The 25023-nt window shown below is 36.6% G+C and overlaps 1 protein-coding gene and 1 long non-coding RNA gene across 5 annotated transcripts in view; both read right to left on the reverse strand.

Moving 5' to 3' along the window:
* The window catches only part of DNAJC24 (DnaJ heat shock protein family (Hsp40) member C24), a 62989-nt gene that overhangs the window by 30634 nt on the left and 7332 nt on the right, over positions 1 to 25023 (reverse strand). The window lies entirely within an intron of this gene.
* On the reverse strand, positions 14101 to 17368 carry LOC113624878 (uncharacterized). The gene is made up of 2 exons (XR_003434503.1): positions 17007 to 17368; positions 14101 to 16972 (listed from the first exon to the last, which is right to left on the reverse strand). It is a non-coding gene; the product is annotated as an uncharacterized LOC113624878 (long non-coding RNA).

A 25023-nucleotide genomic window follows, 5' to 3' on the forward strand; every position in this document is an offset into this window, starting at 1 on the left:
ATGGCATTTTTCACAGAACTTTCTAAAAAAAAAAAACTCTATTGAGCTATAATTCATATACCAAAAGATTCACCCATTAAAAGTCTACAATTCAGTGGTTTTAGAATATTCACAGAATTGTTTGTGCAACTATATCACTAATTTCAGAACATTTTCACCACCCACTAAAGAAATCCTGCATCCATTAGCAGTCATTCGCTATTTCTCTTTCCTCCTATCCCCCAACTAATCTACTTTCTGTGTCTGTGGATTTGCTTATTCTGGACAGGTATGATAGACACACTCATGCATAGCATATATACATACACACATATTAATTAATTTTAAAACACATTTGTGATTTTTAAGTATCTATAATAATGAACCTTCCTCAGTTACTTTGGGAATGTTGGTGAATGGCTAAGAATGTGAAAGAGTATATAAACAAAAAGAATATGCTCTTCTTGAGCTCAAAATTTAGTTCCATAACATAACAGACCTTACTAAGGCATTCATTGTGAAAAGTCCTCTGAATTTATTTATTGATATAATAGGATCCTACATATAACATAGTCCCATAGTCCCCAGAGAAAGTCTTACTGTAAAGCTTCAGTGTGATTATGTAGCAGCCAAATTGACAGAACAGTATGAGGAAGTGTACATCTACCAGACTTGCTAATGATTGCCTCTAATCTTCAAAAGAGTTATTTTAACACCATTAATATTTTTTAAGAGACCTTTTGGTCTGATCATAGCTGCTTTAAAATCTCTGCTAAATGTCACTATAACAATGATTTCCTTTGAAACCACGTTAAGAGACTCATTCTGAGATTATTGGCAGTTCCAAGAAAATGGGGTAAAAAAGGAGGAAAAAGAAGAAGAGGAAGGAGGAGGGGAGTAGGAGGATAGGGAAAGGCAGAGGGGGGAAGAGAGGGGGTGGTGGAGAAAGAAGTGCCGGCAAAGGGGGAGGGAGACAGAAGAGGAGCAGAAGGAATGAGAAGAGGAAAAGCAAGCATAAGCGAGGGAAGAGACTGAAAAACACTGAAGGGAAGCAAAGCCATGAAATATTTACAGGAGGTACTGATGTTTTTCAGATAAAAGAATTGAGAGGTAGACTGCAGGAACTGGATTCACAGAAATGAAGAAATGTAAGAAGTAGGATGATACGTGGCTGGGTAATTTAATTCATGGCAAAACCTTTCATTACCAAGATCAACCTCTGTAATATACTTTGAAATGTGAGATTTACTAACTCTAAGATACAATCTTGAATCAAATCGTTTGCTAGTCACATGCCTTTTCTTTTGTTGGCTATATGCAAGTGTAATACAACCTCTTCCTCTTTGTACATAAGATTTTTAATCTTAAGCAATAGGTTACATTATATCCAATTTAAGTGTAAACCAGATTGCCCCCACCCCCCAAAAATCGTATCAAACAAGCTTTTGATGACGTACTCAACATGAGCTACACAGAGAATTCCAAGCTTAACACTCTGCCTCCAATATCGCCCGATGATAATTAGAAGCAGTGTGCTGGCTAACTTCATCTACCCTCTGGGGTCAGGGAAGACACGGTTTTTGTATAATTAAGGACTTAAAGAACCAATGCCAAACTTATTCTTGCTAAATAAGAGTGGTCACATACACCTACAGATCCTACAGAGCCGCTTTCCTGCAGCAACTCTGAGCCCCACTCTGTAGCCATCAAGGCCATCAGGTACTAATTAGGTAGTGTGTTCTGTCAACGCTTTCATGCTCTTCTTTTATTAATTGATCATTCTGCCACATTAACGATACTAGTACATCTGCATTGAATTCCCTCAAGTACTTTACCCGAGATAGAAAAGAAAGCAAAGAAGATATGAGAATGTCACAGATTTACATTACCTACCTCATATTTGAATCAACACTAAGACTGTTTCCTCTAAAAGTTATCTATTTCTTTTACTTGCAGAAATGCTCCCCTAAACTTAAAATGTACAAATTTTCCTTTAATAAAATGTAACTTCCATTGATTTAACCCTTATAAACTACAATGGGAATAAAATTCCCATTTTCATAAAGAAGTGTTCAAAAATTAATGGTGGGATTAAATGCATAAAGGCTGGAGAGGTAGTGGCAATTCTTCTTAATTCTAACCACCTAATGGCGAGGGAAATTTGCCTAAAATGAAACTCCATAAACAAGAGAAGTGACCTTAGTCTGATAAAAACTGATGAGTAAAAAGAAAGCATTTAATAACTGTAGTTAAATTCAATGAATATAATATAGTATTTCTGAGATAAAGGTCTAAGTAAGCTTCTTGGGACACTGAGAAAACACATATCCTCTGAGATACTTTTTGGTTTTCCTTATTGCAAATCACTGTTATTATGAAGCAGCCATTAAAGAGTTGGTGAGGAAGTGCCGTTAAGATGGTGCAGTAGTGATTCTCTAATGAATCTGCGTACAGTTTAGGTACCAAGAGAGATACACACTGACTGACATGGCTGAGTTTTGTTTTGTTTCATTTTCTGTATGACACTTACTAGCTTAAAACAAGATTATGTTACAAAAAGTTAGGTATAAAATTACTACAATTGTGTCCTTTACACTTTGACAATATATTAAAATTATGAAGGATTGAAAAAAACAATTACAAAGGTAAAGTCAAGTACAACTCACTACTGCCACCTAATGCTTAGTAAAATATTGCCTAAAGAAGCAGTCAACACCTCATGTACCACTTTATGCAACCGTAAACTGTTGAAACATGATTTTAAAAACATCTTCATGGTTTTCTAATTCAGATAGGGAAAATATAATCCATGTTCAAGACTGGCAGCCCAAAAGTGTGTTTATCCATTCAAAAAAGGCTCATTAACCACCTTACTACAAATCAGATACCGTGCTAGCCAATGAGGATCCATGATGGACAAAAACCAGGATCCCTGCCCTTGATGGACACAGAGTCTAGCGGGGGAGTGCAGATAGGTAAACAATTAATTATAATGGGAAGGAAGAGGTGCTAATAAAATATGACAGCATGAAAAAGTTGTTAACTTAGAATAAATTTCGGGAGGTTTCTTAATAAAGACACTTGACTGGGTTTTGAAGGATGAATAGGAGTCGGCCTGTGGAGGAACTGTGGAAGGGTGGAAGGGGAAAGGCATTACGTGCAGAGAGAAACAGCAAATACAAGACAGGAAAGTACTAAGATGGATATTAAAGTTACGAATAGCAGAACTGTAAGCTACGGTGGGAATGAGTAAAAGAACCAGTGAGTAGGGAAAGTTATGAGATGAAGTTGAAAAGCCAGATTGAGCTTAGACCATAAAGGAACTTTTTAGTATGCTAAAAAAAAACATGGACTTTTCCCTACTTAAAACTTTACTTACTTGTTTCAAAGACAAAAAAATCTAACCCGATGGTGGGATGGAAGGGGTATGGAGAATAGGTAGGCGGAACTGCAAAAAGGAAACTACTGCAGTCCTCCTGCAACACTTCTGAGGAACTATGTGAACAATGCTGAGGAGGAAGACAGGAGACAGACAAGGGGAAAGGTGGGAGCCTGGGGACATAGACTTGGAAGGCACCTGTGAAGCAGATAAAGTTACAGGAATACACAGAGAGCAGTCCTTCTCAACTTTTTGAGTTCTGAACTCCTCCATGAATCTGATAAAAAGCTGGGGTAAAGGAAATACACACACAATTTTGTGTACAATTGAGGGATTAAAACCTCTAAAAGAACCTAAGCCTTAGATTAAGACAAGAGTTGGTGATAGAGGAAGAAAGATAAAACTCTGAAGGACAGTAACATTTACATCAGATAAAGGAAAAGATGCTAGAAAAGAAAACAGAGCAGTGAGCAACAAGGTAACCGGGAAACAGGATCCAGAGAAGCCCAGGGAAGAAAGTTCTAAGGCAGATAAAAGACCTGTGACAGTAGTAAACCCACAGAATATGGTAAGTAGGGGGACATGGGCCATTTTAGTAGGCACCATTGAGAAGAAGGGCAGTAGTGAGAAAGGGGTGAGAAGCAAGTAGATGGTAGTCAAGGAATGTTTGGCAAGGTAGAAGAGCAGAGTGACAGTCAGAGTAGCCAAGGCCAAAGGGGAATGTTTTTAGAAGACGTTTTACTGGATGAGTGAGAAAAGCTAGTGAAAAGGGAGAATTCAAGACAGTGGAAAAAAGGGAACTGGAGCAAGCCTAACCATAAAATATGAAAAACTGAACTCTCATTCTGGGTTTGTTATTGCTAGTCATGTGACCCTAGAAAAGTTATTCAGTTGTACAAGATTTCTTCACCTGAAAAATGGAGAGAAAGCTTGCTAAACTACAAGCTACTTATGAAAGTAAGAACCTTTGTCCATCATATTACCATGAACTATATCTGCAGCACCTAGCACAGTGCCTGTAAGACCCTCAATAAATCTTAAATGAATAAATTATCTGTCCATACACCTCACAGTGTTTTGCTAAACTCAAATGACATAATGTGAGTGAACATATTCTGAATACAATTTAATTTTTTTTAAATGAGGGTGGCATGAGAGGAAGGTCATTGTAAGACCTCCAACGTAAATTAATAAATGCAAGAGATGTTCATTATTCAAGGATTCTATATTTGCAAATTCACCTACTTGCTAAAATTTACTTGTAACCCCCAAAACAACACTTATAATGCTCTCACAGTCATTCACAGAGATGCACAGAGTGGTAAAAATTTTGAATCATCTAACATGCACGTTCCCAGCTGAGGTCAAACAAGGATTTCATGTTTCAGCTCTCATACTGCATGTAAATAAGTGACCTTTTTACAGATTATTTACTGCCACATTTTTCATACTTTGTTTTTCATTGTCATTTTTTACTGTTTAAAATGATCCTCAAGCACAGAGCATTAAGTGCTGTCTAGTGTTCCTATGTACCAGAAACCTATGATGTGCCTTACGGGGGGAAATACATATTTTAGATAAGCTGCTTCTTTCAGGCATGAGTTACAGTGCTGTTGGCCCTGAGTTCAACATTAATGAATCAACAATGTATATTAAAGTGTCTTTAAGCAGAAGCATACATAAAACAAGGTTATGTACTGATCACTTGCTGAAAATATTGTGACCAGAGGCTCACAGGAACCTAACCCTGTATTTCCCCTATGAGCAATGTTTCAGTGTTTGCTAATTCTGTGTTTGTGGCAACTTTAAAGAACATAACCACAGCAAATAAGAAGAACTGACTGTATAATAATATATATATTACAATTAATTTACACCCATCACTTTTGAGAGCTCTCTCTCCCCTCCTTCTCTCCTGCCACACCCCAGGAAATCCTTAGCTAAGAATATCGGCCATGAGGATTCTACGCCCTTCTTCCAACCATAGCCATGCCTTACCCCCCTCCTTCTAGGGGCTCAGGACACAGGAATTCACTGCCCAAACAGCCTCAAGTCATAGGAGCGTAGACCACAGTAAGGACCCTGGGCGGGTGTGGGAAGAGAAGGAGGCAGGACAGTGGTGGCTTCCTCTGCCCTGCTGCATTAAGGCACAGAACTCCAAGCACTCTACACGCAATCCTGGCTTTCCAGGTCAATATGAAGGGATATTTGTCATGAAAATGTATTTTTCAAGATAAAAGAACTTATTTAATATTATGTTAGCTTGACTTATAGCTTTTAAATATTTAAGCATCTGTCACATAGACCCCCATTTCTAATCTTTTTCTAAGCCTAAGTAAATATTAATATTTACTTGTTAATAAATAAGTAAATATTAAATGGGCCTTATTAATATTATGTTACGGCTATCACCTTTTCATAACCTTATCAAAAGAGGAAGGGGAAAAAAACAGTTCAAGAAATGTCCTCAGATTTTTAGTGACCTTAGTGGTAGTTTATTTAGCTTGAAAAAGGAACAACTCTTTCAACAATAATTAAATTTATAAGATTTACTTAGCTTCCAGGGAGATCACAGTCAATCATATGGCAGACCATGAGTGATTTAACCTTTACATTTCTGGTATCTTCACACATTTTAACACAAGACAACAAAGCAACAGGTATATCTTAATATATAATTTATTTCAGATGTTTTAGTGGCTCAGTATGTGTGTAAGTAGTATGTGTGTAAGATGGCATTCGCAGTTCAGTCAGGGATATCTAGATAGTCATAGAATTTGAGGGAGTCCTAGATGCAGAAAGTCTATTATAAGAGTAAATCCTAAAATTTGCTTAATACCTGAGAAGATCATGGCTAAAACAAAACATGATTAAATACTTACCTTTTCTGGCCTTTCTTATTACGCAACAAGTGTTCCAGTTGAGTACTTCACCACCTGAAGCTCATTTTAACACTGACTTTCTAAAAGCCCAATACTAAGATTGTAGAATAATGTGCCACATTATTTTTAAATAATTTTTTAAATTACAAGATAGTATGCAAGGGCCACTGTGATTATGAAGCAGTTGTGTCCAAACTAAAAGATGCATTAAAATGGGTAACTAAGGCTTTTTAAAAAACCTTTCTTAGTCTTACAATTTTAATGACTATTAATTCCTCCTTCCTAAGAAAAGTATCCTTTAACTTAATAAACTGAGAACTATACACTTATATTCCCTATTTTGTTTTTCGGATACTGTCCTTTAAGTAGCAATACATTTATTCTTCTTGGTCTCAATATTCTCCTCTCAACATATTTAAAGTTCTCAAAAATATGTCTTCAGACTATTGAAAACCTAAAGCACTAAAGGTTCTACAGTCTTGGCTAAACTATTAAAAATGAACTGTAACAGCTGGACAGCCTCCGAGGACAGCTATAGACAAAACATCGGCTCAAAGATGGCCACAGGTCAAATCACTTCACATGCTGTGGCTCTATTTTGTCATCAGTTCACATGGATCAAGGACCATCTAACATCATCACTGAACCCATAAGGAGTAACAGAAAAGGGAGAACAGTACTGCAACCAACATAGAGAGGACAAAATAACAGGAGACAACTCCCTTCTTAATCCTTCTATTCTATTTCAGCAAAATCCAGTGCAATCAACCAATGCATGTAGAGAGAGTCTATTATACAAAGTACACAGAGTTGGTGCTACCAAGGACAGAAAAATTACAGACAGGACTCCTGCCTTCAAAAACTACATTTAGCTGAGAGGCAGCCATAGGCATAAGTAATTACGGTAAAGACAGAATGTGGTCAGTGGGACAACAGAGTTACAATGTATCAATGGAACACATAAGGTGAGACTTTCAGGAAGGAGTTATTTTGAGCTGTACCTTAATGGAAAGTGGACTTCCTCCTATTGAATGGGAAGGAATGGAAGAATGGGAAGACTGCTTCTTGTTTCCATTGGTGGTGGACTTGCTTATTCAAACCAATCTTTCCATTGAAAACAACTGGATAAAAAATCTGGATAAATATGTGTGTGTGTGTGTGTGTATAACTCTTAAAAGCATCAAAGAGTTAACAAGATAGTGAAGAATTCCAGGCCAAAACTGAAGGGAAAACAGATAATCAAGGACAAAGGATAGGGCTGCTTCTGCTCCAAGCGTATTTCACCTATTCTGGAAAGTATCCTGGAAATAAACTTTCATTCTGATAACCTTATTTGGCTTAAGGTGGTTACACACATCAGGGAGGGAATGCCTGGAGGAAGAATAAACAGGTTATTGGACTAGAAAACATGAAAGCTGAAAATGAGTCTAACACCCAGCTGTGCAGAGGAGACCCATCCTGTTACATTAGAATGAGGGACTGAGGCCAGTGTGGGCAGGGTATGTTCCCACACTTACTGGCCCTTGACCCTCTTTCCCTACAATACAGCAACCCGGTGTTTGTGTGTGTGTGTGGGGGGGTCATTTCTCTTTCACAAACTACAAGCAAAACTTGTTGTGCAACCCTGCTCTCCCGTTTCCGCAGTCTGGTAATAGTACTAATTTCCCAATATAGCACTAATTTCTCTAACTGAACACTTACAGAAGAGTTTTCTTAGGTGTCAAGGTTCAAAGGCAATGTGAAAATGCCATTTAATCAAAACTACTCTTGAAAATCTTTAAATTTTCCATTAAGTGTAATATTTGAATTTTCATGAGTACAACTCTACACAGCAATCTGTATATATAAGTGCATAACATATACAGTAATGAACACATGATAAAAAGCACACAACCAAAATATAATTTTACCATTTTAATTTTTTTTCTTTTTTTTTGCTGAACACTGATAACTAAATTTGCATTTTCTTTTTTTTTTGCTGAACACTGATAACTAATTTGATATCATCATGCAATATTTTTATATGGCCCTTCATGGTTCTCTAACAGCATCCTGTACACAATTTCTGGTGATGGTGATAAATTATAATAAGGAATTACATGCAAGACACTGGCTAAATGCTTTACATTATTTCACTTAATCTTTATGAAAAAAGAAAAGAAGAATAAGAAAAATCTTTACCTCAATTTTTACAGATAAGGGAACTGAGGCTTAGAGAGGTTAAGTCACTCCTCTTGGGTCACACAAATCGTAAATGGCACAAGTGAGACTCAAAGGCAGGGCAAAGTGATACAAAGTCAGGACTCTGAATGACTATGCTATACATAAACTTCCTTATGAAACCACATTTTAGAATTTATATACAAGCATATCTCATTTTATTGAGCTTCATTTTGCTGTGCTTCACAGATATTATGCTTTCTACAAATTAAAGGTTTGTGGTGACCCTGTGTTGAACAAGTCTCAGCACCATTTTTCAAGCAGCATTTGCTCACTTTGTGTCTCTGTATCACATTTTGGTAATTCTTTCAACATTTCAAACTTTTTCATTATTATTGTACTCGTTATAATGATCTGTGATCAGTGATCTTTTTTTTTTTTTTTTTTTTTGCGGTACGCGGGCCCCTCCCCGCTGCGGCCCCTCCCGCCGCGGAGCACAGGCTCCGGACACGCAGGCCCAGCAGCCACGGCCCACGGGCAGCCGCTCCGCGGCACGCGGGATCCTCCCGGACCAGGGCACGAACCTGTGTCCCCTGCACCGGCAGGCGGACTCCCAACCACTGCGCCACCAGAGAAGCCTGATCAGTGATTCTTTGATGCTATTGTTGTATTGTTTTGGGACACCACAAACCACACTCACATAAAATGGTGAACTTAACAATGTGTGTTCTGACTGCTCCACTGACCTGCTGGTCCCTAACTCTCTCTTTCTGCTCGGGCTTCTCTATTCCCTGAGACACAACAATATTGAAATTGGGCCAATTAATAACCAAACAATGGCCTCTGAGTGTTCAAGTAAAAAGAGGAGTCACCTGTCTCTCACTTTAAATCATGAGCTGGAAATGATTGCTTAGTAAGGAAGGCATGTCAAAAGCCAAGATAAGCTGAAAGCTAGGCATCTTGCAACAAACAGCCAAGTTGTGAATAAATGCAAATGAAAAGTTCTTGAAGGAAACTAAAAGTGCTACTCCAGTGAACACATGAATGATAAGAAAGCAAAACAACCATCATTGCTGACATGGAGAAAGTTTGAGTAGTCTGGATAGAAGATCCAACCAGACACAACATTGCCTTAAGCCAAAGCCTAACCCAGACTAAGGCCCTAACTCTCTTTAATTCTATGAAGGCTGAGAGAGGTGAGGAAGCTGTAGAAGAAAAGTTTGAAGCTACCAGAGGTTGGTTCATCAGATTTAAAGAAAGAAGCCATCTCCATAACATAAAAGTACAAGTTGATGTAGCAAGTGCTGATGTAGAAAAGCTGCAACAAGTTATCCAGAAGATCTAGCTCAGATAATTAATGAAGGTAGCTGCACTAAACAACAGATTTTTAATATAGACAAACAGCTTTATATTGGCAGAAGATGCTATCTAGGACACTCATAGCTAAAGAGGATAAGTCAATGCCGGGCTTCAAAACTACAGAGGACAAGCTGATTCCTTTGTTAGGGGCTAATAAAAGAATTAGCTGAATTTTAAGCTGAAGCCAATGCTCATTTACCATTTTGGAAATCCTAGGGCTCTTAAGAATTATGTTAAATCTACTCTTCCTGTGTTCTATAAATGGAACAATAAAGCCTGGATGATAGCACATCTGTTGACAACATGGTTTACTGAATATTTTAAGCCCACTGTTGAAACCTTGTGCTAAGAAACAAAAGATCCCTTTCAAAATATTACTGTCCATTGACAATCAACTGGTCACCCAAGAGCTCTAGATGGAGATGCACAATAATATTAATGTTGTCTTCATGCCTGCTAACACAACATCCATTCTGCAGCCCATGGATCAGGGAATAATTTCGACTTTCAGGTCTTATTATTTAAGAAATACATTTCATAAGGCTATAACTACCATAGATAGTGATTCCTCTAATGGATCTGGGCAAAGTAAATTGAAAACCTTCTGGAAAGGATTCATCATTCTAGATGCCATTAAGAATATTTGTGATTCACGGGAAGGGGTCAAAATACTAACATGAACAGGAGTTTGTTAGAAGTTGATTCCAACCCTCACGGATGACTTTGAGGCGTGCAAGACTTCAGTGGAGGGAGTAACTGCAGATGCGGTAGAAAGAGCAAGAGAATTAGAATCAGAAGTGGAGCCTGAAGATGTGACTGAATTGCTACAATCTTATAACAAAACAAATGAGGAGTTGCTTCTTATGAATGAGCAAAGAGTGGTTTTTTGAGATAGCATTCATTCCTGGTGAAGATGCTGTGAAGATTGTTGCAACAAAGGATTTAGAATATTACATAAACTAAGTTGATAAAGCAGTGGCAGGATTTGAGAGGACTGATTACAATTTTGAAAGATGTTCTACTGTGTATAAAATGTTACCAAACAGCATTGTGTGCTACAAAAAATTGTTTGTGAAAGAAAGAGTCAGTCGATGCAGCAAACGTCACTGTTGTCTTATTTTGAGAAATTGCTGCAGCCACGCCAACCTTCAGCAACACCACCCTGATCAGTCAGCAGCCATCAACACTGAGGCAAGACCCTCCACCAGCTGAAGGCTCAGATGATGGTTACCATTTTTAGCAATAAAGTACTTTTAAATTAAGGTATGTACATTGTTTTTTTAGACATAATGCTATCATATACTTAATGGACAACAGTAGTGTAAACATAACATTTATATGTACTGGGAAACCAAAAAATTCATGTGACTCAATTTATTGAGATATTTGCTCTACTGCAGTGGTCTGGAACCAAACTCACAACGTCTCCAAAGTACGCCTGTGCTGTATACGTTACAGCATTTATTATGATACTAGTATTTAAACATCTGTGTCTCCCTCCTAACAATAAACTGTTATATCCACAGCATCTAGAATAGTGTCTAGAAATACAATAGATACCAACCCTAACAAATGCTGAGTGAACAGATGAATGAATAACTGTAGACAAACTCAGACTGTTTCAACTCTCATAAATAGATCTGAATGTATGCATTTAATTAATTTGAAAAGTATAATTCTCAAATGAAATATTCTGGATTACCTCCAGGGATTGCAAGATTTGTATTTTGTATTTTAAAATATTTTGAGACACTAAAAGGTAATGGGTAGTTTAAGTTGCTTCAGAGAAAAAACATGTTTTCCAGGCTATGTTATCCCACACACTGCACCAAGGATAATCCTCAATTACAGTCAATATTTCAAAAAGCTTAACAGAAGGGTTTTATATTCCATTACTGAGTTTAAGAATCTATTTGATCTTTAATTAGCAGATAACATGGGCACAACAGCATTAACTCTATTTGTGACACAGAAAATAATTCAAGCATACATATGTGTAATATAAATTATTACAGTTATTAAGAATAAATGAATTTGAAAATAAAGGAAAAATTAGTTAAAACACAAATAACCTTAACAAGTAAAAGGGGATTAATGAGCTGAAATCCATGATGTACTTCAAGGCAAATTTTAAAGGTGTTTCCTATGTCAGATGGCATGATTTTATGAATATCTTGCAAGATGATAGCTACTATTTGAAAATCGTATAAACCCCCTGCAACTCACTTAAAACATGCCCTAAATGTGCTAACTAGACTTCTTATAAAACATTTTTGTGGATGGCATATTATGTAAGTAATATGCTATAATCGGTTTACTCTTCAGGAGGAGGTAAAGAGATAAATTCACCTCTCTTTAAAAATCGTAACTAACCAATTTGATTCATTAAAGATCAAATAAAACATAAAGAAATTTTAAGAGCTTAAAATAATGATGAAAGAAATCTACAGACAGTGAAAGCAGATCCATGGCGGCTGAGGGAAAAAGAAGCATAAAGGAACTTCCTGGGATGATGAAAATGTTCTATACTTGATATGGTGGTGGTTATACAGGTATATTAAATCAAAACTCATTGAAATGTACTAAAAATAGATGAGTTTTATTGCTTATATACTATACTTCAATAAAGTTGATTCTTTTCTAAATGCCTAAAAGAAGTATACCCTATGAAACCATAAAGTTCTAGCCATTTTATTTAGATTAAAAAAAAAAAAAGTAGAACAATTCTAGTGAATTTCAACACTTTAAAAAAAAAGTGTCATATTCCTTTGGGAAGCATGTTTTTTTTGTACCTTGGTACAACTAAAAATGTTTACCAAGTCACAAGGAAATTCTAAATGTAAATGTATTTTAAAACAAAACATACACTTTTCCAATTTCAATTTTTGTTTAGTATTATTATTTTACACAAGTTTTTTCTAGGCTATAATATTTTTATTCTTGTTTTCTTGCTTATATTAATTTTTTGTTTTGAAAAACCTTAAGCTTATAGAAATATTACAAGTACATTACAAAGAACTTTTTTTTCCTCAACCATTTGAGAGTAAGTTGCCAACTTGATGCCTTGTCACCCCCAAATACTTCAGTGTCTACTTCCTACAAGCAAGGATATGTCTTCTAGCCACAATAAAACCATTAAAATCAGGAAATAACTGTTTATATCATACTATCATCTAATCTTCAATTCCCATTTAGATTGTGCCAGTTGTCCCAAAGATGTCCTTTAGTGAGCAGAGGGACCTAGTTTAGAATCACGCATTGCATTTAATTGTCTTGTCTCTTCAATTTCCTTCAGTTGAAATAGTTCATTCTTCCTTGACTTTCATGACCTCGTCACTTTTGCAGATTAAAGACTAATTATTTTGTAGAATGTCCCTCAGTTGGGTTTGTCTGATATTTCTTCAGGATAAGATTCAGGTTTTGTATTTGTGGCAGGAATATCACAGAAGTGATGCTGTGTCTGTCGCATTTACTTTTTTTTTTAACATCTTTATTGGAGTATAATTGATTTACAATGGTGTGTTAGTTTCTGCTTTATAACAAAGTGAATCAGTTATACATATACATATGTCCCCATATCTCTTCCTCCTTGCATCTCCCTCCCCCCCCCCCCCCCTATCCCCCCCCTCTAGGTGGTCACAAATCACCAAGCTGATCTCCCTGTGCTATGCGACTGCTTCCCACTAGCTATCTATTTTACGTTTGGTAGTGTATATATATCCATGCAACTCTCTCACTTTGTCCCAGCTTACCATTCCCCTTCCCCGTATCCTCAAGTCCATTCTCTAGTAGGTCTGCATCTTTATTCTCATCTTGCCCCTACGTTCTTCATGACCATTTTCTTTCTTTTTTTTTTAGATTCCATATATATATGTTAGCATACGGTATTTATTTTTCTCTTTCTGACTTACTTCACTCTGTATGACAGACTCTAGGTCCATCCACCTCACTACAAATAACTCAATTTCGTTTCTTTTTATGGCTGAGTAATATTCCATTGTATATATGTGCCACATTTTCTTTATCCATTCATCTGTTGATGGACACTTAGGTTGCTTCCATGTACTGGCTATTGTAAATAGAGCTGCAACGAACATTTTGGTATATGACTCTTTTTGAATTATGGTTTTCTCAGGGTATATGCCCAGTAGTGGGACTGCTGGGTCATATGGTAATTCTATTTTTAATTTTTTAAGGAACCTCCATACTGTTCTCCATAGTGGCCGTATCAATTTACATTCCCACCAACAGTGCAAGAGGGTTCCCTTTTCTCCACACCCTCTCCAGCATTTACTGTTTGTAGATTTTTTGCTGATGGCCATTCTGACCGGTGTGAGATGATATACAAGTTTTGAAAATGATTTTTGGTTTACAACTTTATCATATTATTTAATTTTGAATATTTAGTATCTTTGTTCTACCTTTCTGTGCTCAATACTTTCATTTTCCCAGTCTAAATCTTCTGCAATAAAGGTTCCTTTATGTTCTGACATTCTATATTTCTTTTAGTTAGTCTCTGAAATTCCATGATTCTTTTAAGCCAGACTATGAGACAAATAAAACAATGCCCTAACTACCCCTTCATGGATTTCCTATCAGCTAGACAAGTCAGATCATAATTAGAAAGTTATTTTAAGATTTCTTTTTTTCACTTTCTGCAAAAGCAAACTGTGAACCATTTACACCCAGGTTAAACTTTAAAAGGATTATCAGTAATAGAATTTTAGGCAAACCTGTGAAGGGAATATTTTTATCTTAAACACATGGCAAACTAGAGACAAATCACCACAGCCTTCTCAGTTACCACTATTTGTTGTCTAGAGTGTATGTGTTATGAGTCAACAAAACAATCTTGAATCGCCAAAACCAAGTTACTTCCAGTATGGTAAACAAGGAAAAAAGTTCTCAGATATGAGGAGTCAACTAGATGACAACAAAAGACATAATAAAAGGAAAAAATAGAAGAAACAAATTTTAGAGCTGGCTTTATAAAGTAACAGAGTATAAGCAACTCATTTTTTTAACAGATGAAACGCTGGCCCATAGTTTGTGACTTAAGACATATCTTAGCTTGCCTGGCACAATTTTAGTGAAAATAGGGAGGGTAAGGGAAGATGAACTTTTTCCCTCCCAGCTTTACTGTGATATATTTGCCATATAACACTGTATATAGTAGTGGTTATGTATTCTCTTAAACAGTGTAGCTAATTCACAAAATTGTTTTCAATTTTTAAAACATTCAGCCAAGGCTATTAATCAAATCAGATTCCAAGGGTCGCAGGTGGTTATATTCGATTTGTCCTATAAGAAAGACTACTAATTCTCTCCAATTTCAGCTGCAATTCTGAGTTGCTTAGCACTCAGGGTTGCCAATGTTTCTAGTTGCTATATCCAACGGACTTTGTTTCAGTTGGCAGCCTTCCTGGCCCCCCAACAATATCTGCAACTGTTGGCCACACCATCTCTTTTCCTTGGTTTTAGTTAACACCCTCGCTCTTCTGGTGAGACTCCTATTATCTCTGGCCACTCCTTTTCATTCTTAGTGAAGAACCATTCCCTAAGGTTCTGTCCTAGGAAGCTATATAACACACTATATATCCAGCCCCCTTGACCACAGGGTAATCTCATGGAAGCAAAGCTCAATGCATGGCTTTTAACCCCGACTTCTCAAGTTCTATCTGCACTGCCACCTGCCAACTGGAAATCTTCACATGGCTTTTCTTCCACAGACACATCCCACTCCACTTGCTTTTTAATGAACCAAACATCTTTTCCCAGAAAACTTCTTCCTCCTCTGTTCCTTATGTTAGTTAAGAACATCACCTACCTACTGGGTCCTAAGTTCAAAATCACAAATTCATTTTCCATCCCCCATTTCCTGACATATTCAATCCACCACAAACCTACCTCCATATTCTCTTTCATCTCCCTCTTCCTTTCTACTCTCAATACGAATGCAACGGTTCAAGTCCTCATTGCCTCTTGGTGTAATTGTTACAAAGACATTGTTCTCTCTGCCTCAAGTTTCTCTCCACTCCAACATATCTTATTTAGTTATCAATGTTACCTGCTAAAATATATATCTAATCTTGTTCAAAAATATCCTTAGGACTTGCAGAATAAAGTTTAAACTCTACAGCCTATTCAAACCCTATACAATTTGACTTACAACCAACATTCCCAGCCTCACACTCTGCTATAGCTCTTGGGCCAGTACACTGGTTCTCATCAATTTCCTGAGCATTCTCTGCCCCTGACTCTACTATACCACAGACTTCTGAAGAGAAGTCATGCTTTAGACTACATGCCTTCTTAGAAACAACATGCAATAATGCTCATACTTACCCATACTTGTAAGAGTCATGAGCCAGAAAGTTCCAAAAAAAAGTCTCCAAACGCATCAACAAAAATCCAGGAGAATCAATAAGTGAGGATAATATCAGCCCCCAAAGTTCATTAATCAGAAGGACGCATATCCATGAATTGGCAATGGCCTTTGGAAACCAATTATGACAAAGATGCATGGAGAAACAATAGCAAAAGGAGAGAAAAGAGACAAAAATTCAAAGGCAACAGAAGGAAACGATAAGAGAAATAATGACTAAAGATGAGAAGAAGCAAGAGAAGCAATGAGAAACAGTTCAAAGAAAAATAATAATAGAAAACAGACACAGTGAAGATGGGAGAAAGGGGGATGGTTCAACAACAGGGCAACAGCATGGAGATACTCCACGTAGAGATACTCAACAAAGAAACATAACAGTCCTATAAACCTCAACAATTCACTGTAAAGGAATAACAAAACACCAAAAACATGATGAATTGAGTCACCAAGCAACCTAATAAAGCCAATCGCCTCTTGAGATTTCCTTTTTTTTTTTCTAATTTAGAAAACTACAGGCTTTCCAAAATTGCACAGTATTACATGATGAGTAACAATATCTCCAGAGCTGAAAAGTAGCACTCTTACTTAATTACTCTCTGTACTAAGTCTTTTATTTCATTCACTTGCTAAAATAACTTTTCTTCTGAAATATGACACAGTCCCCTGCCTTCCTAAAGAAAATATATACATATCACAATTATATCTATTCAGGACAAAACAGTGCAGTGCTCATACTATTGCCCTACTGTGTAAGAAATATACTATTAGACCCATGATAGAAGCCTTGCTACCATCTACAAATGGAGGAAAGTTTAAAACTGTGCTAACCTCAAAAAAAAAAAAAAAAAAAAACTGTGCTAACCTCAAAGCATAAAAATGGATGCTTCCTGAGCCCAGACCTGTGTCTCAATTTTCTTAATATTTTTCATAGTTAAAAAAAAAAAAATCCTAAGCACTGTTCTGCCTGAATGTGACTCCTGGGTCTGTAGTATAGACTAGGGATTTCCAAACTTCAGTCATCCTTATACCATCTTTAAGATTTTTGCCATATTCTCATACTATTAATATTCTTATTTACTTTTTTTGGTAAACAGGCTTTAACTCATTTTTATTACTCAGCTTCATTCTAAAACCAAGTATCTGCTGTGATATATATATATATATGTGTATAAATAAAATACTTTACAGTAAAAATATAACTACTTAAAAATTGTTCACCTGCATACTATTTAAAATTATTTTTGCATATATCATCAATAAAGTGTACCACACTTTAAGAAATAGTACCAAAATATACCATACTTTATGTATTTATGATTTACATAAGAGGAGGCCTCACTGAAAAGATTAAAACCTGTATTTGCATCTATATTCTAACCAAAAAGGATTTTTTGAGCTAATATGATTAAATGATTGCTGTACATTTTCTGAAGAGTAGTTTCGGCATTTCAAATTAAGCCATGTCATTAGAAGGAAGAATGTACTGGTAACATTACTAAACAACAAAGGAAATGCTTTAGAGAACCCATCTGCTAATACAACACTCTGAAAGATTTCATGTTACTTTAATTTAGCAACTTAACCAAATTTACTGGAGCAGTAAGTTATAGGTTGCTGGGTTTAAGATGGAGGATAGGTTAACTGTTCTTGAATTTATTCACATAGCAAGACTCCCGACTTTATGCAGTGCCTGGCATCCTTTCACCTCAATTTCCTCACACGCTATTGAGGAATTACCTCTCTAAAATTGTGTATGGTCTTCCACAGCTAAAGTTTGCGTGCCGGAACAGAGCCCTCTCCTGCAACTCTGAATTTTTACCAAGGCAGTCAGAAGCTCTTCATAGCAATGGTGGCAGTAGAGGTAAAAGCAATGGTGCCCTGACCAGGCTGCTCCAGTTGTGAAACAGATGCTATGCATCCTGGTTCCTATTTTTTTAAGCCCTTTGCAGTCCCCTTGGTTTGTTTCTCTTAGACATGAGCCTTCAGCCTCCTATCAATTTTCTGAGCCCCACAAAACTCTTCTAGTAGCCATCTTTGTGCTTGGCAGGAGTTGGTTTTTATTGCTTGCAAAAAAGAAGCTTAAATAATACAAAACAAAATGATGTTTCATGAATGAAAATGTAATCAACTCAGTTTTCAAAAGTGTCATCTAAGCTAGTACATGGTTCATCAAAAATTTTTTTCACCAAATTTTTTTGGATCAAAAGAATTTTTTTTGATGATTCATTTCACTGTTTTATACCTACAATGAAATAAAGTATCAGAAGTATAAGCTTACCCTAGGTTAGCTAATCTACTAACTGTAAAATCAAAATCTTTACCCTAAGGAAACAGTCAAAAATTAGAAATAAAAATTTTTAACAATTTTCTGCTCATTTCAATGATTCAACTTGTGCCCTAAGACATTATTCAAAATAAAGATCCTACAGAAATATTTCATGAGAAGTGTAATCCATTATAAGAGATTTTCTACCTCATACCTTTAAAGATTCATTTGGTTTCCTTTTTCATTGAGGAATAATTTACATACAGTAAAATGTACCCATTTCAACTGTATGGTTTGATGAATTTTAATAACTGTATATAGTCATGTAAGATCCACCAAAATCAAGATACAGTTCTATCACCTCCAGGCTTCCTCATGCCCCTCTGTAGTCAATCCCCTCCACCAACCTCAACCAGCTACTTAAAGATTTATTTTTAGTGTTATATATGTCTGTAGTAGCACTGAATTTAAAGAAAATCTGGGTCATGTGTATTAAAGTATCTTCTAGTGGGAACAGCCAAATCTTAGGGTTTTGGTGTAGAATAACATCCATACCATCATTTACAATAGCCGAGACATGGAAGCAATCTAAGTGTCCATCAATGGATGAACAGATAAAGTTGTGCATATGTCTCCAATAGAATATTCTTCAGCCATAAAAAGTAAGGGAATCCTACAATTTGCAATAGCATGGATGAACCCTGAAGACATTATGCTAAGTGAAGTAAGTCAGACAGAGACAAATACTGTATGATCTCACTTATATGTGAAATCTTAAAAAAAAAAAAAAATGAACTCATAGAAAAAAAATTTGTGGTTACCAGAGGCAGAAGGTGAGAGAGGGGAACTGGAGGAAAGTTGTCAAAGAGTTAGAAACCCCCAGTTATAAGATTAAAGTAAATACTAGGGATGTAATGTACAACATGATGACTATAGCTAACACATTGCTATATAAGATATAGGAAAGTCGTTAAGAGCGTAAATCCGAAGAGTTCTCATCACAAGGAGAAAATTTTTTTCCTTTTTTCTTTTCTTCTTATTGTACTTTTATGGGAAGATGCATGTTAGCTGAACCTATTGTGGTAGTCATTTTACAATATATTTAAATCAAACAATCATGCTGTATACCTGAAACTTACACAATGATGTATATCAATTATTTCTCAATAAAACTGGGGAAAAAAGGTCAAAAAACAGAGGCACAAATTCCCAAAAGGAGGAGGAATTCTTTCTGATACACCATCAATGAACAATGATTTAATAAAAATTGAAGTTGACAAGAAGGCCAACTTGGTACAATGTTGTTATGGTCTAGAAATAAAGTTTTAGAGAATGCTGACAGTCAAAAGAGGGTGAAAATGACAATGCAAGTCCTATCTGGGAGAAAGGTGCTTTCACTGATTGATTAATCAGTCCTGTAAATATGCAGCCATGTATAGATATAAATTCTTCATCTTCACTTTAAGAGATAAAAAAACAAGCTGACATTTGACATTTTTCACTATCTTCCCAAACATCTATGTCTGTATTTTCACAGTACAAAAATCTATATTGACAATGATGACCCTTAAGCCATTAAAAAAGGTTAAAGTGTTATTTTCACTGTGTTGGAAAAAACCAGAAAAGTGTCAACCTCCCAATACTGAATTATTACATGCAACTATAAAATAACTGAGCATTTACTATGTGCCAAGCATTGTTTTAAATGCTTTATGTGTATAACTCATTTAAATCCTTCCAACTGCCTTATGAAATAGATATTTAGTTACTAAATGCCTAGAACAGGGCTGGCACATAGTAGGTATTCAATATTTGTTATGAATAAATAATGATTCACATCTATTTTGCAGATAAGGAAACAAGCTCCTAAATTATAGAGCTGGCTCAGAGTCACAGAACTACTATGTGGCAGTCAGAATTCAAACCCAGGAAGTTATCTCCAGAGCCCACATTTTTTAACCCTTCACTATTCTGCACCTTTAACATAAATGCTACCTTTTCTCTAAAGATACAATCTATTATTGCCGTATATATGCAGTAGAAAGATTAAGAAAAAACTGAAAGATTAAGAAAAAAGTAACTCTTACCTTTTTACTTTCCCAGTTTTCAAAGCATATAGAGTGTGTCATAATTTCTTGCCACTAACCAGCATGTTACTTAATTTCTGAGTCTCAGTTTCCAGGGATAATAATATCTCGCTTTACAGAGTTAAATAAATAAATGCACATAAAGTGATTAGAAGAGTATCTGATACACAGTGTTGTGTAGTAGCTAAAATTATTACTTAATCTTCACTTAAAATGTCATTCCTACCATTCTTATCATGGAAGAGAATAGTTCATACGAAAGTAATTTATTGTTAAATACCTTGCACCCTGTACGACACCCAGATGCCAGGTAAATAGTTAACCACATTAACAAAAATCTTAATGTTCATTACAAGTTACACTCTTCTGATTTTTACTTACAACACTCCCAGATATTTTCCGAAAATTTCTCTTAATGCCTAAGTACTTTTCCTATGATCAAGATCACACCACTTTGCAGTGTAGTCAAAAGACCTGTTTAAAGAATTGTTCTTAGCTCCCTTCTTTGCTGATGTGGTCTTTTCCCCTCATAGCACAGGAACCTTTTTACTTTCTTTTTCAAGATGTTAAAATGTATTACATAACAAACTTAATGTTAATCTATATATATATATAATCACTTGTAATCAAAAGAGAACCACTGAATGCCCACATAAGCGTTAAAGGCACGTATATCCTTCCAACATTAAGAATATGAGCATACTGCACACTTCCGCCTCAAATTACATGGATTTTCTTTAAGATTATGGAACATATTGTAAGAGCAGCATATAATTTTCCAACACAATAATTCTTTTGCAGTTGAAAGGTATCCTGTAATATTATCAGCATCAATGAGAAAAGACCCCCAATTTTCAATGTGACAAAGATTTTGGGGGGAAGCTTTATCCTCAGTTAACAGCAATTTTCACAGGCATAACTGCAAAAAATATGGGAATAATATAACTAATCATTCTTGACCCTAGACCATTTCAAAGCAATGAATTATCATTTAATGTACGTTAAAAAAAAACTAAAAAATAGTTTAAAAATTGATTCATAAAAAAAGAACAACAATGCACTTTTATTAATAAAGTCCCTATTAATACAATGCTGCTGGGAAATGCTGATTTAATTACCTTTATTTTTATATAGTAACTTATTAGGCAACAGACTTAATGGTATGTGAAATAAATGTCTTTTGAGCTAATTCGGCACTTTACGTTTATATGTATCTTTAAAGCATTCTAAAAGATCTCAATTAGTTAATAAGAATTTTTTCAGAATCACGACCTTGAGTAAGTACTACGTTTACAAAAACTGAAATAAGGAAACAGCATTTACTAAATCAACATGTACTGTAAACTTAGCCTGCGATTTAGCAATATTTTATCCCAACAACTAATTATGTAGGAGGTGTTAAATTCAAAGTCTTCTCAACTTGGAAAAGTACATGTAATAAATGTGCCTTTTTACAAAATTAGACACAGAATAGTATTTGTCAAATGTAATTTTATTCTCCAACTGTTCTGTGACATTGTCGAAAAACAGACTAAGAAAATATATGATAATTCAAATTGGAAAGAAAGCTTATGAACTTTAAATTATACTACTTCATTAACTGTACATGAATGAGGTGTTCCACTGAAATCCAGAAAACTGAAAATTATGCCTTTAAACAACTGTAAACCCTTCTGGATGGCAATTATGAGAAGTCTGATATAATGGGAGAGAGTCTAGGGGCAGAGGATATGTGCAAGCCTAGGTTTCACACCTTACTAATTGTGCATTTCAGACAAATCACTTAACTATAACTAAGCCTTGGTTTTCTCAACTGCAAATATGAAGATAATATTAACTAGCTTACAGGACTGCTGAGAGGATAAAACCAGAAAAGATATAAAAGCATTTGTAAACTGTAAACTAGTATAAAGTACTACATATATATGCTACTAATTATATACTTACTACCACATACTTCCTTGCCTTCTTAAACAGAATACACTGAACATAATTTAACCTATGGCCATTAATTCTGAATATAAATTATCATACTAAGCTGTAAATAGGGACCAAAGGCACTGTGACCCAGGCTAAAGGAGGCCAAGATATTAGGCTGATTGTTTTAACGCCACTTTATAGGTCTGGTTGCCTTCTGCACAGTTAGTTGTTGGCTGAGACTTCCTGCTGCTATCAGCACACTCAGCTACTTATAGGGAACCTTCCCAGAATAACGCTAGTTGGAATTCTCTCTCCTATAATTTGCTGCTCCACTTCCTCTTTCAACAGATAACTCTGTTTTCTCCTTCACAGAGAAAAAAAGAAACCACCAAATGAGAGCTCATCATCTTCCCGCTACCAAACTGACAAATGAACCAGCTCTTGGATCCAACTTTCCTTCTCTCCTATAACAACAGAGACAGAGCCCTCCCTTCTCTTACCTAAAGGGAATCCTTCCACCTATGCTTTCAGATGCCATTCCCTTCTGACATCTGTCAGTTATCCTCTCTCCCCTACAACTTAAATCCCAAGCTTTCTCTTGGGTACTTCCCATAAAATTTAAACATGCTCAAGTCTCTCCATCTTCTAAAAGGAAAAGCAGGAAAAAGCCTTTAATCACACTCCAGCTACCCTCATTCTCCTCACCTGCCAGCTATACCTCTCCTAGAGAAATAACACTAAATGCACTTTTACTAGGGGAGGGTACCCAAGAGGAAGGGAGGCATGGCAGAGAGAAGGGGAGGCAGGGGTTACAATTAAGACAATTTTGAAACAATAAGTAGAGTTAATCAGGTGAGGTAGGGGAAGGGGCACAGAGAGAGCAGTGGCAGGAACAAGGCCTCACCGGAGTAGGTTTAAGAGAGATAGGAAGAGAGAGATTGGAAAAAGCAGAGGCAACTTTTGGAAACAGTTTTTGCTGCAAAGAACAACAAAGTTGGGGCAAGAGGTGGCAGAAATGGGTTGAGAGAAAAGGTTTTTTTCCCAAAGATGGGAGAAATAATGGCACATTTTAATGCAGATAGGAATAATTCAGGAGAAGAGCCAGATTCTACAAATTCAATCGTTTCTTTAAATAGGGAGCGGAGGACTCAAAGAAACCTAATGAACCCAAATCCAAATGAAACGACCCTCCCTAGAAGAGAAAAAAAATCATCACTGTGTTTACCTTTGGCAGGAGCAGGAAACCAATACTGACACAGATAAGAAGAAAATGAACTTTAATTTTAAAGGCCAAGTGTAGACTGGCACGACAATTTAGAATCCTTCGCCCTCCAAACACAATATAGATTCTGCACCCACCCACCAACTCTATCCTATAGACCTCTGCCAAGTGTTCACAAGTAAGAATAGACACAGGGCAGGTGAGTCAAAAGTCACCCACGAAGCACACGCACAAGTGGCTTTCCCAAGTCAGAAGGCAGGACTGGAGCAGTGAGAGAAACCCTCTAAGGAATCCAGACTTCACACTGAGTACCAGGCAGAGTCATCCACATCTAAGGGAAGAACAGGAAAACTGAGACAGACCACTCCTAACATGCAGGGGACCTGCTGCAGTCCAAGGACAGGGCAGGAGAGCTGAGACACATCCTGATGGAACTCAGATCTCAAGTTCTGCTACAGGGGCAGTTCTGATCCTGCTCAAACCATTTGAAGCCTATGGTGAAATGAATCACGAAAGCAACAGCAAGCAAAAAAACTCAGCTCAATTACAGACCAGACTGACTTAGACTGCCACACAAGTTGCCTTACAAAGAAGGGGCATGCCCATCCCTGAGAATATAGGTAATCTTTACTTCAGTCTCTACTTTTCACTTACAAACAATTGTGACATTCAATAAAAAAATTATGAGACATGCAAAGAAGCAAGAGAATCTGGTCCATCATCAAGAAAGGATACAGAACTGAAACAGGAGGGAAGGGGGCAGGGCACAACCGTTAAAAGAACGACACAGCTGTTAAGGATACGACAAAAACTGGTTAGAACCAATTAGGCCCAAGATGGAGAAGATTCAACTTCCAGTAGACCTTGAGCCTCATTATACGCTTACTGGGATACATTAGCAAGCTAAATGACACACCCACCAGTGCCATGACAGTTCCAAGGTTAACCATAAAAGGCCAAAAAGTAGGCAGTGGCCCAATTTCTGGAAATCCCAGCCCTTCCCCAAAATAGCTGGAATAATCCTCCCACTTATTAGCCTATGAAATTATCGAGCCCATAAACACCAGCCACCCCATATTTCGGGGTCACTCTCATCTTTTGAGACCGACCACATTCTGTCTATGGTATGTGTATCTCCCAGGGCCTCTCGCCTTCTGAGATGGCCCACATGCTATGGAGTGTGTATCTCTCTCAATATATCTACCTCTTACCTATCACTTTGCCTCTCACTGAATTCCTTCTGTACTGAGACATAAAGAACCTGAGCTTCATTAAGTCCTGAGACCAGGTGTGCAATTTCAATTAAAAGACAGTGGGTTCAAGTCCTAGCCCATGGGTCCCAGTTGCAACCTGAGTTTTGGCTGACTAAGAGTCTTGGCCCATG

Source organism: Aethalodelphis obliquidens, unplaced genomic scaffold, assembly GCF_003676395.1.
Source record: "Aethalodelphis obliquidens isolate GAN/ISIS:26980383/991018 unplaced genomic scaffold, ASM367639v1 scaffold14, whole genome shotgun sequence".
In the NCBI taxonomy this organism is placed as follows: domain Eukaryota; kingdom Metazoa; phylum Chordata; class Mammalia; order Artiodactyla; family Delphinidae; genus Aethalodelphis; species Aethalodelphis obliquidens.